The 16,015-nt window shown below is 48.1% G+C and overlaps 3 non-coding genes across 3 annotated transcripts; all 3 read left to right on the top strand.

Annotated features, from left to right (window-relative positions):
• The first annotated feature begins 627 nt into the window (after positions 1–627).
• On the top strand, positions 628–700 carry TRNAT-UGU. The gene has a single exon. It is a non-coding gene; the product is annotated as a tRNA-Thr (tRNA).
• Positions 701–3,564: 2,864 nt separating this feature from the next.
• TRNAP-UGG lies at positions 3,565–3,636 on the top strand. The gene has a single exon. It is a non-coding gene; the product is annotated as a tRNA-Pro (tRNA).
• Positions 3,637–4,027: 391 nt separating this feature from the next.
• On the top strand, positions 4,028–4,100 carry TRNAV-AAC. Its single transcript has one exon. It is a non-coding gene; the product is annotated as a tRNA-Val (tRNA).
• The last annotated feature ends 11,915 nt before the right edge of the window (positions 4,101–16,015 follow it).

Below are 16,015 nucleotides of genomic sequence, written 5' to 3'. Positions count from 1 at the left end.
ACCCAGGGAGCTGTCCCTGGTCAGGCCGCCAAGGGACCTAAGCACTTGCTTTTGCAGAGACAACAGAGCAGGCTGGCTCCTGGCTGCCAGACCAAGGCTCACCACCTACTGCACCACTTTCTGTCCTTTGCCTGCGTGGGACCCCCAGACCCTCACCTCGGCCCTCTCCCCTGCGGGCCTTTTAGGAGCCCTGGCAGAACCAGCTCCCTGTGACTCAAGGTGGGCCCTAAGGGTTACCTCTTCCTAATGTGCGCGAAGGTGCAGCAGGGGCCGGGGGTCCTGAGCCCCGACCCGGTCCTGCGCCCCGCACCCCTCACGCCCCGACCCTCTGAGCCCCCCCACCCGCCCTTCCTAGAGCTCCGCCCTGCAGAGGCGCCGCTCCTGTCCTCCGAGCGTCCCCGCCCTCTCCCCACCCCTCTCCCCACGGGCTTTCTCCCAGGATCTGAGACCCGGCCCAAGTCACTGACACTGATGGACGCCGCGGGTGTGGCGGCCGCTGCCGGGCGGGGCTGTCCGGGGTGGAGGGACGCTGACCCCGCCCCTCGCCGCTCGGCTCTGCGTGGCGGCGGTCTGCGGCTGCGCGGCGGTGGCGTCAACAGCCCGTGAGCCGCCGCTCGTGCTACAGCCGGCTCCATAGCTCAGGGGTTAGAGCACTGGTCTTGTAAACCAGGGGTCGCGAGTTCAAATCTCGCTGGGGCCTGCTCTCTTTTTCCCATTCCTCTGTGCTGAAAACTGGGAAAGCGGGGAAGACGCGCAAGCAAAGATGAATTTCCTTTGCGGAGGGCGCCTGCCTTTCAGTTCCCCGGCTGCCTCCCAGCGGGGCCCTGGGCTCGCCCTCGTCTTGATCCTTTCTCCTTCGCTGGGGGTGGCCCACACCCGTCCCCGGGATGGAGCGATGATGGTACAACGCCCCTCCGGACCCGTCCCCAGGGCGCGCGTCCCCAGCGCACCCACTGGTGTTTGCACTGCCCGCGCGCGCTGAGCGTTAGGCCCGTGCGTCTGCTCTGCGCTGCTGTTCCCTCCTCCCGCTCACTGTCGCCTCCTTCTTGTGAGCATTTGCTTCTCTTTGTGGAATTATATAAAGAAAAGTGCAAACAAACGTGACATCCAAAGAGTAACTTCATCACATTCGCTTAAAGTCTTTTCTTTCACCCATTTAATTTTCTAAAACGACAAAGTGTCCACCTGATCCATGCTCACCTGCTGATCTTATTTTTGTTGTTAAGGGAATTCAAGTTTACAAATTGAAACTAAGTCCTCTGTAAACAAGCAGGGCACTGCCTGACGGGCAGGGCCAGGCCCTTTCGGGCCTCGGGGCGCCCTCCTCATCGCCGCGGCGTTTCGTTTCCCAAGCCGTGGGAGCCCTCACTCCAGCCCAAGGGCACCCCCGAAAGCCCTTAGGCGGGTCGCCTCACCATGTACGGATCCGGCCCACTCCAGGCACGGCTCCAGAGTGGCCCAGGGTCAGAAAACTGAACCTAGGCCCCGTGCACCAGGGGAGAGCACACCAGCCGGCGCCTGGGTGGAGGCTCGAGGAGGGGCGAATGAGGTGGATGGGGTGCTCGGGGGCGGGGTGCAGGAGTCGGCGGCCCATCGCACCCACTTCCTTCCCTCCCTAATGCCAGCTGCCACCCAAAGGGCCAAACTGCGTCAAGACTCTGAGCGACTCCCTCCGGATAGGCCATGGGCGCCTGGTCACGTTTGGGCATTTGCGCGTCCCGGGTTCCCCGGACTGGTCTACCCCGAAGAGCCCCAGATCGCGGGTACCCCCCCACCCCCAACTAAAACCGTGGATTTCCAGACTGCGTGAGTGTGGGTTGACAGGCAGTTCAGCGACCTGGTGAAAAGTACAGCAGGCCTTGCGCTCAGGGGGATCGGAGTCTGGGCGTTAGAGCCACACCCGCCGATGCCTGCCTAAGGGCCGGGCGAGGAGGAGGCGCTGGGAGCGAGGGGATCCAGCCGTGAGTCACCTGGCGGAGTCAGGCAGGGTGCAGGTGAGACGCCGGTAGGGGGGCTCTCGGGCGTTCGCCCCAGTCCAGCCAGTGGAGGAGGAGCGGGTGAGAGGCTTTGGGAGAGGATGGTGTGGACACTTGGGGCGGGTCAGGTCATCCCCTGAGCATGTTCACCGTGGGAAGACGGAGCGCCAAGGCCGGAATCCAGGAGAGCCCAGAGACAAGAAGGAGCCAGTGGAGAGGCAGGAGGACACCTCCCACCCCATAAGCGGACTTGGAGGAGTCCAGGCAACGGGCTCAGAGCGGGGCGGTCAGCAGTGTTCGCAGGGCCAGCGCGCAGAGGGCAGTGGACGATCACGCAGATGGGAATGGATTGACTATCTGCGTAGGGAGTTTCTGTGCTGATGATATAAAAATAAACCTTTTGCGAAGTTCTGGGTGTGTTGTCGTGAATTCTACAGCAGGGAATCCGGATCACTGTTGTTTTACTACTATAACCCAGGGCAATCAAAGCCTTCTAGGAGACAGAAGGTTCCCCGCGGGGGAGGAGGAGAGCGTCGGCGCAGCGCGGGCCTCTAGTTTGTCCTGTGCTGGAGACCGCTCGGGGGCAATCCCGGGAGAACGCAGAGAGTACCTGGGGCAGGGGCAAGAGGCCTGGGCCCCCCGCCCGGGGCCTCGCCTGAGACCGCGACCCCGGCGGCGGCAACGCGGTTTAAATGAACCGGAGACCCGGGCGCGTGGGCGCGTGGACACGTGCAGTCATTTAAAGGAACCTCGTGTCCCACGTGTTGAGTTGGAAAGATGTCCACGAGCGACAGTTAAAAATAAAACTATGTTAAGAGACAATATGTGAGTGGTGTCCTCATCATTTAAGACAAAAAAAAGTGCCAAGTGCGCGCGCGCGCGCTGATAGGAAACGCCGAGGATACGCACCAACTTCCAGGCCAGTCGCCACCCAGAGGGCGAGATTCCCGGCTCGTTTGTCTTTTCTGCTTCACGCTTTCCTACATTTTCGGAACGTTTTCTAAATAAGCATGTGTTGCTTTTTATATTAAAAAAAAAAAATCAACAAAAGCCCCGCCCCGTTGCCAGGCTCTCCTGCTTGAAGGAACTACCCGGGTTTCACTTCGCCTCTCCGGGCGCAAGACCCAGCAGGTCCCAAGTCCCCCAAACCCGCCTTGGGCTCTCTCCTGGAGACCCCGACTCTCCGGCCTCTGCGCCTCGCCCTGGCTCCTCACTTGGGCTCGATGGCGCCTTACCTGGACCGTGCGCCTTAGTCGGCTCCCTTGGGAGGGGCGCCCGGTCCCCGGAGCGGAGGCGTGAAGGCCTCCACTGTGCTGCCGGGGAAGGTAGCCCTAAAAGCGAGGCACTCTTGGGACTCCAGGCGATCTAGATGGGCCAAGGGACACGTAGCATTTACCCTGCACGGAGCTTTGCGGCTGAGAGTTAAAGGCGGACGAGGATATGGCTGAGCAGGGATAGGTTAGGTGTGAGGGGCTTGAAGACCCTGAGGACAGTTCCAGGCTCCGAAAGATTGAGATCCCTTTTCCTGGAGACTGCATGAGCGTGTGGCGTAGACTCATGAAAGGATCGAGGAGGGCTGCTGCTGACTGGCTCGTTGGTCTAGGGGTATGATTCTCGCTTTGGGTGCGAGAGGTCCCGGGTTCAAATCCCGGACGAGCCCGTTTTTTCATCCCAAATTTACCCTACAGGCTAAATGGACACTTTTTGTCCTGGGCAGTACCCAGTGGGCACCACCAAGACCTGCGGGAGGACTGTTGGCGCCAATGATTGGGAAAAGTTGCAAGTGGGTGAGCTAGTGGGCCGCACCGGAACCAAGGGTCGCCAGCGAGCTCTGGGCGCAAAGCGCCAGCGAGGGTTGCTCTTGGCGCCCGTGCTGGAGGAACGCGTGGGGTGCGCGGCGGGCGAAACGTTGTGCTGGTCGCAGTGCGCGAGTCGTGAGTTATCTTCTTGCAGTCCTTGGTCTATTTATCCACCAAATCCAAAGGAAGTGTTGGCAATGGGACTAGTCAGTAGCATAGCCATTAGGATTACGGCGCAGACGCCGGTCGTGCGTTTCCGTAGTGTAGTGGTTATCACGTTCGCCTAACACGCGAAAGGTCCCCGGTTCGAAACCGGGCGGAAACACGCCTAGGCGAGGTTCATTTTGGTTATCCCATTGTAATTTATTATTTGGAGAACACTAGAGATTCCCTCCCTCCAGGTCACCTCACCGCCCTCTCCACCCGGTTCCGGAGGTGCGCGGTCCTTCACCGGGTGGAGAAAGCCCCTACCCCGCTGTCTCCCGCCCCCTCCACCCGCACGTTTAGGGAAGATGCGTGCGTTCTCTTGGTCCCGACCCTGCCCCAGGTTCGTCCCAGACACCTGCGGGTGCCGCGAACCGAGTCCTTAGGCGTCCACACCCGCTCAGGGATCCGCAGCAGGGGAGAAACAAGCTCAACTACCCGGAACAGCACTGCGAGCCCCGCAGGACTGACCGCAGGATCCGGGGCCTGGGGGCCGCCGCACCCCGGAGAGAAGCGAGTTCTCTCCTCCCCGAGTGAGGGTCCTCAGGCCACAGCGGCCGGGAGGAGGCGGGACCCCAGGATCCGCTCGGCCAGAGCCACGGGCGCGCACACCCGCTCCGCCAGCGCGCGATGGAGCAGGATCCGCGTAGCCCGCAGACCCACCGCCCGGTCCGTGGGAGGACGCACGGAAGTCACCCCGGGGCCGGGGGAGCCTCTGTACACTCTCACTTTTTGTTTATTTTTTCAAACTGTGAGCAGGTATTGCTTTTATAAATTAAAACAGAAAGGGAAAAGTCTGCACCATTTCTCCCCTTAAAAAAAATAATAACATTCTTTTGGTAATGACCACTTTGCTTTCTCAAAGGCCTCCATGCATGCCATTCTGCTGCATGAAGTTTCCACCATTAAAACAAAGTTTTCCAGCTCGAGGCATTGGGTTTTTAGAGGACTGTTGTTAAAACGCGCTTGATTACACATTGTAAGACAATTCCCCTCCCCCGCTTTTAAAAATCCATTATTATTATTTTTTTGGTATAGCAAAATAAAGAAAAACCTACAGAGAAATAAAATCATCTGTAACCTCATAGCCCAGAGAAAACCATTAAAGTCTAGTGAACTAATCTCCAGTTTGCTTTTCTGTTGATTTTCCCCTGCATCCATATGTCTATATCCTTAATTGTGTTGTTGCTATAAAAACAGATTTGATTTGTGCTTTTTAAACTTAGGTTTGTGTCATTAAATCTTCCCAAACCTCATTTGAATGGCCGGCACAAATTCTAGAAGGTGAAAGTAGAATTCTAGAAGTTTCTGTCTCTGGGGCTCTGATGTTGAAAGAAAGAGTGAGGCTCCACTCCTGCAGGCGTGGGGAGTGACCGGCAGTTATCAGGTAGAATAAACTGGGACTACTGCTACATCCCCTGGAAATATTTTCTGGCACGTGATCACTTAAGGTAAAGATGTGGAGTGATTCTTGTAAACTGTTTTTAAGCCAACTTATGTGCTCTCCAGGCCTCGAGAGCATGCAGAGATGTCTCAGCTGAGTGTTTGGTGATTTATTAATAATAATATCCTCAGAATAATGAGGTTCTCAGTGTGGATTAGAAAAAGTGTCCCTAATAACCACCCACCATCATGAGTTGACCACAACCCTTGCCTTGAGCAGGTTTCTTAGTATCTATCCATCTCCCCACCTGAAAGCATTAACTTCCTACAAGAGAACTCCAACTTGGAATCTGGAATCTTTTCTTTTAAACACTTCTAATTTTGGAATACTTAAACATTTATGGAAAGTTGCAAAGAAATGTATAGGAGGTCCTATGCACCCTTCACCAGCCCTCCTCCATGTTGAAATCTATATGTAGAACAATAACAAAATCAAGAAACTGACATTGGTACAATCCACAGAGTTTATTCAGATTTCGTCAGGCCCTTATTCATGTGCGAGTGTGTGTAGTTTTCTATATAACAATTTTATTCCATGCATAACTTCCTGTAACTACCACACAATCAAGATATAGAACTTTTGCATCACCACAAAGCTCCTTCAGGCTACCCTTTTATACCCACACACACTGACTCCAGCCTCCCATCTCCGCCAACCCCTATCCTCTGGCAACCACTAAGCTGTTCTCTGTCTCTATAATTTTATTACTTCAAGAATGGTATATAAATGGAATAACACAGTAGGTGGCCTCAGGATACTGGCCTTTTTCACTCAGCATAAATCCCTTGGGATCCATCCAGTTGCATCAATAATTTACATTTATTTATTTATTTATTTAGTTAGTTAGTTCAGGATTTTTACAGATTCAAACAAGGAGAAATGGAGCTGTAACCATTACAGGAGAAAGTATAAACAGGGCTGAGACCAGACCACAACCACCCCCACACTAGTAAGTATAAACAAGGGTGAGACTAGTTGAGTTTCAGTAAGTTTAGGTATTAACTTCTGCCTACAATATAGAAAGGAAAACATCTATATAATGATTCCGTAATCATAATCATTTGATAAATCTTAATTTCTTGGTTACAATTCCTCCCTTTTATTTTTGCCCATTCCTCAGTCTTGACGGATATGTGGGTGATGGCCATTCTGACTTCTTCATGCTGAAAAGGGGCATCATCATAATGAGATAGAGGAATGAAACTGGTTGTTGTTCTTGGAGAGACTGGTTCCTCTGGGTTTCAGGGCTTAATTGGCATAGGAAAAATCCAGAGGCTTTAAGTCTCTGAAAAATAAACTTAATAGAGCTTGGGGTGTTCCTTGGGGTTTTCAGGGACTGTGTTGGATGGGGCTTGGCATATTGTGGCATTTTGTAATATCTGGCTAAAACTTGCATAAGAGTAACCTTCAGGTGACCTCTGGACTCTATTTGAAATCTCTTAGCTGCTGAAACTTTACTTTGTTTTATTTCTTTTCCCCCTTTTGGTCAACCAGTCACATGATTCCAGGGCCAGGCTCATCCCTGGGAGTCATGTCCGTGATGGCTGGAGGCAATGTTCTGGTTCCAATGGAAAGCAGGACCTCTCGGGGCTGTCAGCACACACTCAACCCTCTAACTTAATCACAGATATCACAGCTTACCTTGTACTCTCCTTGAGTCTTGCTGAACTCCCACACATCCTAGGTCCACTGGAATTTTGTGCCTATGGGGCATCACTAACTTACATGAATGGGGTGGTGTGCTGATTTGGATCTGTTATGTACCCCAGTAAAGCTTATGCTCTTTTAATCCCGTCTTGTGGGGGCAGACCTATTGTGGGTGGGATCTTTTGATTAGGTTGTTTCCATGGAGATGTGACCTCACCAATTCAAGGTGGGTCTTAATTCCCTTGATGGAGTCCTCTATGAGAGGATAAATGGCAGAAACATTTTGGAGAAAGTACAGAGATGCTAAGGAAGAAAATGCCCTGGGAGAAGCAAGAAGGACCCACGGAAATTGAGAAGCCATTTTGAAACAAGAACCCAGGAGAGAAGGGACAGCAGACACCGCCATGTGCCTTCCCCTGGATGCCAGCAGCCTTTCCTCAGAGAAGGTATCTACCTCTTGATGCCTTAATTTGCACATTTTCATGGCCTTAGAACTTTAAATTTGCAACATAATAAAACCCCATTGAAAAAGCCAACCCACTTCTGGTATGTTGCGTGCTGGCAGCTTTAGCAAACAGAAACAGGGCAAGGGACAGAAGGCACACATTGTAAGTATATCCTCTGCTCACAGAGTCCCATCATACTTCACTTATGAAACACAAGTTCAAAGGGAAAATTATGAAGAATTTCAAGACAGTAGAGCATTAAACCAAGCCACCTATCTTACCTGTCTTGGCCTTGGGGAGTGGGTTTCTGATGTTGAGCCACCTCTGGCACTGGAGAGGGATGGTGCTAGGCTGCACGGCTATGGCTGGGGAGATAAGGATGGTGATCTGAGAGTGCATGGGCTACATCTCTATAGTGGCCATCAGTGTCGGAGGCTCCTGCCCTATTGCACCTGTGTCAGTCATGAAATGCCACCCCTGAGCTTTGGTCCTGGCTTTGGCCAGAATCCCAGTGAGGGTTGCAGTCTTCCCAAGTGGGAGACCTAGGGGATCTCTCAGTCCTCAGAAAGCCTGATGACCTGGGCATGGCCTTGCAGAAAGGCAAATGAGAGCCTGGTTTCCTGGCCGGTAGAAGAGGGGATGGCAGCTTCCACTGGGAGCTCCTTGGGCAACCTTGGGTGCCCAGGGTGGGGGTGATATAGTGGGGATCTGGGAAAAGCTTGATACAGACAGGTTTTCATCTGGCAGTGTCTTCCTCCAAGCCTTAGACTGCCCAGCCCCTCAGTCATGGGTTTGCCTCTTGACACCTCAAGCCTATGTTCTCCATTAGAAAAGGCCTGAGCCTTATCAGGTCATGATTCAATCCCTTTGGGCTTCATCAAGTAACCTCCCACTCAGTCAAGAGTATGGGGACAGACAATAGTTGAAAAGTAAAGAGCACTCAAGACAAGAATTCAATTTCAACACATTTTTACTGAAGGAGAACTTAAGGTGAAAGGAACAAGTTGACAATACAAAAATCAATTGATACTTTACCAAGCCTGGGAGCCCCCAGTCCTCCAGACACAGCTGAACATGAGCTCAGAGGGCTCCCCATGTTTGAGTACAGAAAATTTATAGCACTTTGATTTAGAGTACCTTAATTAAGCCAAATCCTATTTTTACATTTAAACCATGAGTGGTAAATGATGCATTGTGAACCACGAGTGATTCACAAAGCAAAGCGTCTTGATCCACAAGTGGTTCAAGATCAAAGGAGAGTATCCATAACATTATTAGAGACTTAGCCTTGAATGCCTGTAAAACTCTACTGATACTGTTTTTACTAATTAAGCTATGAGTTGTGTAAGAGCAATGTAACATATTTTTACTTATATAAATTCTAAAAATTGGAAGGGAGATTGCTATTACGTCTCTAACTTGTTAATATAGTTTTCTTATTTTATTATATGATTAGTTCAACCATTACATCATGTTGATGAACATACATTTGATTAGGACTGTATGCAACCTTGCTACATTATTTATGACTTATCTAAGATTAAAGTAACAGTAGCAGCCCATCCTGTTTTCACAGAGGATAAGATGATTACATGCTGTCTATATCTAAGAAGTTTGAGAGGTCCTTTCTGCTTTCTTGAAAATATTTACAGTTTTTTTTTAACTGTTTAGCTTCTCCTTCTGTATAATCTTCCAATATGGGACTTGAAGGACATGTATCATCTATCCCAGTTATTATAGTGAGGACTTTCCATGTTTTATCATTTGGAAATTGTACTTAAGTGTTTTTAGGTAAAAGTTCTGTTACATATGCTTCTATATCAGAAGGAATAACTGGTTCTTCACCATCAGAACAGAAAACATCAGGTGGCAGATGAAGGAGTCAGCGTTCTCATTATCAGATTCCTCAGTAGAGATACCATCCTGTGACACCCCCACCACCGCCGAGTGGGCCCTCATCCAGGCAGGAGACACACTCATGCTGGGCTCCAGGTGCCTGGAGCAGGTGTCGTGACCCCTCATCCTCACCCGTCTTGTCACAGGCTTTGTCCCCAGAGCCTTTCACACTGTGCAGGGCCCAGGGCGAAAGTCTCCAGGCTAGCTGTGACCTGAGAGGGAGGCCGAAGCAGGGCCGCAGTGTTCCCAAGACGTCCATGTGCTCAGGCAAAATAGTTGACTGCTATATTGATAAATGCTGTGGCCAGGAGAACAGGACATCACCTTCCTTTGAACTGCTCTCTGGCTCCTCTCCTTATTCCAAGTCATGACTGACCGCTTCAGTTCGCTAAAGCCGCCTGAATGCAATATACCAGAAGTGGGTTGGCTTTTACAATGCAGATTTATTACTTTACAAATTTACAGTTATAAGGCCATGGAAATGTCCCAATTAAGGCATCAACAGGATGATGCCTATTCTGAAGAAAGGCCCTTGGCATCCAGGGTCCCTCTGTCACATGAGAAGGCACAAGGCTGTAGTCTGCTGGTCCTTCTCTCCTGGGTTTCATTGCTTTCAGCTTCTGATTCTAGTGCCTTCTCTCTGAGCTTCTGTGGGTCCTCTCTTAGCTTTTCTCTGTAAGCTCTCTCGGCTTTTTCTGCCTTTTATCCTCTCATAAAGGACTCTAGTAAAGGGTTAAGATCCACCTTGAATGGGGTGGGTCACATCTCATTTAAAATAATCTAACCAAAAGTTCCCACCCACAGTAGGTCTGCCCCCACAGCAATGGATTAAAAGAACATGGCATTGTCTGAGGTACATAACAGCTTCAAACCAGCACACTGATTTTTCCAGAATGTTTCTCAGATGCACTCTCAAATGTATGGTCCAGTAGACTGTTGCCAGCAGAATGAGAAAGAGGTGGGAAATGGACTTACTATCCACACACATTAGATCATCTGTCTGTAGGATAGACTTGTGGCTTCCAAGATGATGAGTTTTGTCATTCCTTCACTTAGCAATTCATTCCTAATCTGATGATGGGGTTGCAGGTGTGGGTGTGGGAATGTGGTGTAGTAGAAAGAGCTCTCTCTCCTATCTGGGTTTTTACCCAGTGTCCAGCACTTTCCAGTCAAGTCAGTTAAATTTTCCAAGCTTTGATTTGCTACTGTTATGCAAAATACCAGAAATGGATCGGCTGTTATCAAGGGGGTTTATTTTGTTACAAATTTGCATTCTGAAGGTAATGGAAATGTCCAAATTAAAGCATCAGCACAGGCATGCCTTCACCAACGGAAGGCCAATAGCATCTGGAAAACCTCTGTTAGCTGGGAAAGCACATGGCTGGCATCTGCTGATCCTGGGTTGTGTTTCAGCTCCTCTCTCAGCTCCTGTGCATTCTTCAAAATGTTGTTTTTGGGGCATTTTGTCCTCTCTTAGCTTCTCTGGAGCAAACACTGGGCTAGTATCTCCAAAAAGTCTGCTTCAACAGCTGTCTCTCCAAAATGTCTCTCTAAGTGCAGCTGCACTGCACTCCTTCTGTCTGTGACTTCTTTTATAGGGCTCCAGTGATTTAATCAAGACCCATGCTGACCCGGCAGGGCCATGCCTCCATGGAAATAATCTAATCAAAGGTATTGCCCACAATTGGGTGGGTCACATCTCCATGGAAACATCCAATCAAGAGGTCACAGCCTAATCAACACTAATAAGTCTGTTCCCACAAGATTGCATTAAGGAACATGGCATTTTGGGGGACATAACACATCCAAACTGGCACAGCTATAAAATGGGAATAGTAACTGCTACCTCATGGGGTCATTGGGAGAACAGAATGATAGGTGGAATGTCCAACACATGCTTAGTGCCTATAATAGTTCTCCCTTCCCTTTTACTTGATACCAATGATTGGCAAAGGCATCTTGAGGAGAGCCCTGTATTTGTCCAACACAGGGGTCAAGTCTGCTTGGAATAAAAGGCTCAAAAAACTGAGGGTCCCATGATCTAGGCCTTGCCAGAGGGGAACTTGGGAGGAGGTAGCAGTGTCAGAAGAGGGGAAGCCCATGTTCAGGACCCTAGGATGGACGGGCTGCAGAAAAAACAGCAGAAAAGGACTGCCGATGCCAGACCTTAAGCTGTTGACATCTGATGCTAGATAGGTGCTTGGGTTTGCTAAAGCTGCCAGAATGCAATATACCAGAAATAGGTTGGCTTTTACAAAGGGTATTTATTAACTTACAATCTACAGTTCTTAGGCTGTGAAAATGTCCAATTCAAGGCATCAACAGGAGGTAACCTGGACTCTGAGGACAGACTGCCAGCCTCTGGGACTCCTCTGTCACACAGGAAGCCACATGGCAATGTCTGCTGGTCCTTCTCTCCTGGATTTCATTGCTTTCAGCTTCTGGTTTCAGTGGCTTCCTTCCTTAGCTTCTCTGATGCTCTTCTCTGTGAGCTTCTCTTAATTTCATCTCTCTTAGCTTCTTATATGTGTATTGCCCTCTTATAAAGGACTCTAGTAAGTGGATTGAGACCCACCGTGAATGAAGTGGGTCACATCTCAATTGAAATAGCCTACTCAGAAGGTCCCACCCACAACAGGTCTGCACCCACAGGAAGGGCTTAAAAGAACATGGCCTTTTCTGGGGGTACATAACAGCTTCAAACTACCACAGTAGGTTTGCCTATACTTCCAGGGCCTTCCTCACTAAAGTTCTAGCTCTTTGGTTCATTCATGTAACAAATATTAATAGAATATACATGACATTCGAGGCCCCATCCCAGGGACTCTGGAAAGAGTTGAGAACAAGTTAGACTCACTCTTGGACCTCTAAGAAAATATGTAAATATTCAATTATCAAAGTGATAAGATGGTTAAAGAGGAACAAGGTACTTTGATCCTGTGTGAGGGGCCTGGCCTAGTCTAGGGTGACGGCCAAGCTCTCCAGAGGAAGCTGGGTTCCTGCTAGCTGCCTTCTCTCCTTTACAGGACTCCATTCCTATCAGCATGCCGTCAAATTAAGTATCTTCCAGCTCCCTTGAGCCTGCACCCCTTGGGGGGGTCCCCTTCTTTCTAACCTTCAAAGAGCATTGCCCCCATAACTGTTTCCTTTACATTCTGGCCTAGCTTCTGCTTTCCCCACTCCCTCCACATTTCTCCTGGTAAGGTTGCTACAGCCTCTAGGTTGCTAAGCTCATGGGCGTTTTTTCAGGCTTCACCTTTCTTGGCCTCCTGGCAGGATTTGGCACAGCTGACTGGGCACTTGGTGTAGCTTTGCAGTCTGGCTTTCTCTTGGATTTTCTGTGGTTCTCACGTCACTTTCATGCTCGTTCTCCTTAGTCAGCTCCTCCCTGGGATACTGGCATAATTTAGGGCTTGGTCTTCTTCACACCTTGTCCCTTGGGCTCTTATTAATTACAATGGCTTTAAATACTGTAAATATACTGATGACTCAAATTTATTTCTCCAACCAGGCATTTTTGGATTTGGGAGTTCCGTACCCAACTGCCTACTGAATATTTCCATTTGGATTCCCCACAGTGCTGTCCATCATGCCTCCAACTCTCCAAATTTATTCTTTTTTCCCTCTTCTTTCTTTTGTTGTTTTTCCCACCCTACACCTTCTTGAATGTTCTTGTTATTTTTTTATTGGAGAAGTTGTAGGTTTACAGAAAAATCATGCATAAAATACAGAGTTTTCATATACCCCCATCTTATCAACACCTTGCATTTGTGTGGTACATTGGTTACCATTCACAAAAGAATGTTTTATTAATTGTACTATTAAAAGAATTCACTGTTTGTGTTGTACAATCCTACAATCTTTTTAATACTTATCCTAGTAATGTATATACAACCTAAAATTTACCCTTTTAATCACATCCACATACATAATTCAGTGCTGTTACTTATGTTCATAATGTTGTGCCACTATCACCATCATTCATTACCAAAACTTTATGATTAAGCCAAATAGAAACTCTGTACCACTTAAGCATTAACTTCTCATTCCCTACCACTATCCCACCCCCTGGTAAATTATATTCCAGATTCTAACTCCACGAGTTTTCTTATTCTAATTATTTCATATCAGTGAGGTCATACAATGTTTGTCCTTTTGTGTCTGGCTTATTTCACTCAACATGATACCTTCAACATTCATCCATACTAGATCCTTCAGAAGGAGCACGGCTGATTTCTTGATTTTTGTAGGGACAAGCTTAAACTTCACTAAGCCCTGTGCTCCTGGAAAAGAGTGACTGTCAAGAAATCCCCCCACCTTTTGGCATTTCATGAAACGGCTTACTGCAAAGAATCCTCCTCCTCCATATGTATTAGATAAGGCTCACAGAGGACCCCCTTATTTACCTGTGATGAAGCCTGACATATGTAATAATATGTCATCTGTATAAGACAAATTATATTTGGTATCTTGTCATCTTGCCTGATCTTGTCATACATTTCCCTTTTGAGGGAACACCCCAGTTAGTCCTGCCCTGGGCATAACTGCAACTAGTAAGGCAAGTACTTCCACATGGTTTGGATGGAAAACAGCTACCCTCAGCTTCTCCAAAAAGCCCTGGCTGCTTCTGCTTTTCATGCCATTTCGTTTAAAGCTGTTAATCTCCAGCATCCACGGAAAACCCCACTCTCCCCTCTGGGTGACAATAAAGGCCATTCCCCAGAACCCATTCTCTTTCTTCTCCCTTTCTCCCACTGACCCTCAAGGGAGCCTTGGATAGGTGAGCCCTGGGCCCGCTCCCTGCCACCATCACTTCAAAGCTTTGGACTTCTGCACCCCATCTGCAAAACAACAACAACAAAAAAAAATGTGGTGAAATGAGAGGCTGAACAACCTCATAAAAAATGAGCAAAGGACAGAAACAAGAAGTTCTCAGAAAAAAAGAAGCATAAATGTATAAAGAGGCATAAACCCACAAAAGGTTGTGCAGTTTCATTAGTGATCAGGAAAAGGCAAGTTTCGCAGCATTGGGGTTTATAATTCCCAGGCTGTACAGTCTAGCAGTATCACTCATCAGGAGCTTTTGTGCTGGGTTAGGAAAAATTATCTGCAGCTTGGAAACAAGGCAAAGAGAGAGTAGCAAGTCCTTCCAATGTATTGATTGGAACATTGTTTAATGGGCACACTAAAGATTATTTAATTATCTAGGGCAGTGGCTCTCAAAATTGAGCGCATTGATTGAAAGGTTGTTAAAACACTGATCTCAGCTCCATCCCCAGAATCTCTGATTTAGTAAGTCTGGGCTGGGATCCAAGAATTTTCATTTCAGTTAAGTTCCTGGGAGATGCTGTGGTAGCTGGTTGAAAATCACATCTAGGGAACTTTTGCTACAGGAGAAGTAAGCTTTGCGTGGCTTACTATTTATTGTTGATTAGGACCCAAACTCTGTGGAGTTTCATGGTAAGTGTAGGCTTTTGTCTGGTAGGGAAGCAAATGATATCTTTTATGTACAAAAGATGACCCCAAAGATTATAGTTTTATTACACTGGAATTCATTAACCAGATTTATATCTAACCTTACAATTGTATTCCAACATTATCCTTCCACTGCTTGTACAACTCCTACTTCTCTAACTCCCTGTGAATCAATTTCACCACCCTGATGGTTCCTTCATCACTGGATTAATACATACTTGACATGTGTTTACTCTATATGTGTACGATATGTTGATGATATGCAGGATGGGCATATGTGTGGTTAACCTTTTGAAAATTATGTTCTAACAACAGAAACACCTACAAATGTGCTCTAAGAAATTTATGGCTATTCCTTACATTACTTTCATAGAGAAAATCTGGAAACAGCCCAAATGTGTATCACTAGAGGTATGGTTGCGTAACACACGATATATCCATGTTATATGCATAATTGCCGAAAACAGTGATGTGGGGACTTTCAGCTATGGTGGACTGAAGACCAGAAAACAACAGGGACTTTGTCTAACATTTATAGACTCTCCAACAATAGCAGAATACCCCTTGTGCCAGTTTGGATGTATGATGTCCCCCAAACACCATGTTCTTTAATGAAATCTTTTGGGGGCAGATGTATTAGTGTTGATTAGGCAGGAATCTTTGGATTAGGTTGTTTCCATGGAGATGTGGCCCTCCCATTCAGCATGGGTCTTAATTAAATCTCTGGAGCCCTATAACAGCTCAGACAGATGAAGCTCGCTGCTGCAGCTGAGAGAGACATTTTTGGAGATGGCATTGAAAGCAGACTTTTGCTGACACTTTGCTCCAGAGAAGCTAAGAGAGGACAAGAGCAACATTTTGAACAATGCACAGGAGCTGAGAGAGGAGCTGGAACACAACCCGGGATCAGCCAATACCAGCCGCGTGCCTTCCCAGCTAACAGAGGTTTCCCAGACACCATTGGCCTTCCTTTGGTGAAGGTGTACTCGTGTTGATGCCCTTTATTTCTATAGGGTCATTTTCATGGCCTTCAGACATTTTCATAGCCTTCAGTTTCTAAATTTATAACCAAATACACCCTTTATAAAAGCCAATCCATTTCTGGTGTTTTTGCATAATGGCAGCATT

The sequence above is a fragment of the Choloepus didactylus genome, chromosome 24 (assembly GCF_015220235.1).
Source record: "Choloepus didactylus isolate mChoDid1 chromosome 24, mChoDid1.pri, whole genome shotgun sequence".
NCBI classification, from domain to species: Eukaryota; Metazoa; Chordata; class Mammalia; order Pilosa; family Megalonychidae; genus Choloepus; species Choloepus didactylus.
Note: the sequence above shows the minus strand (reverse complement) of the source record. Positions and strands in the feature narration are given on the sequence as shown.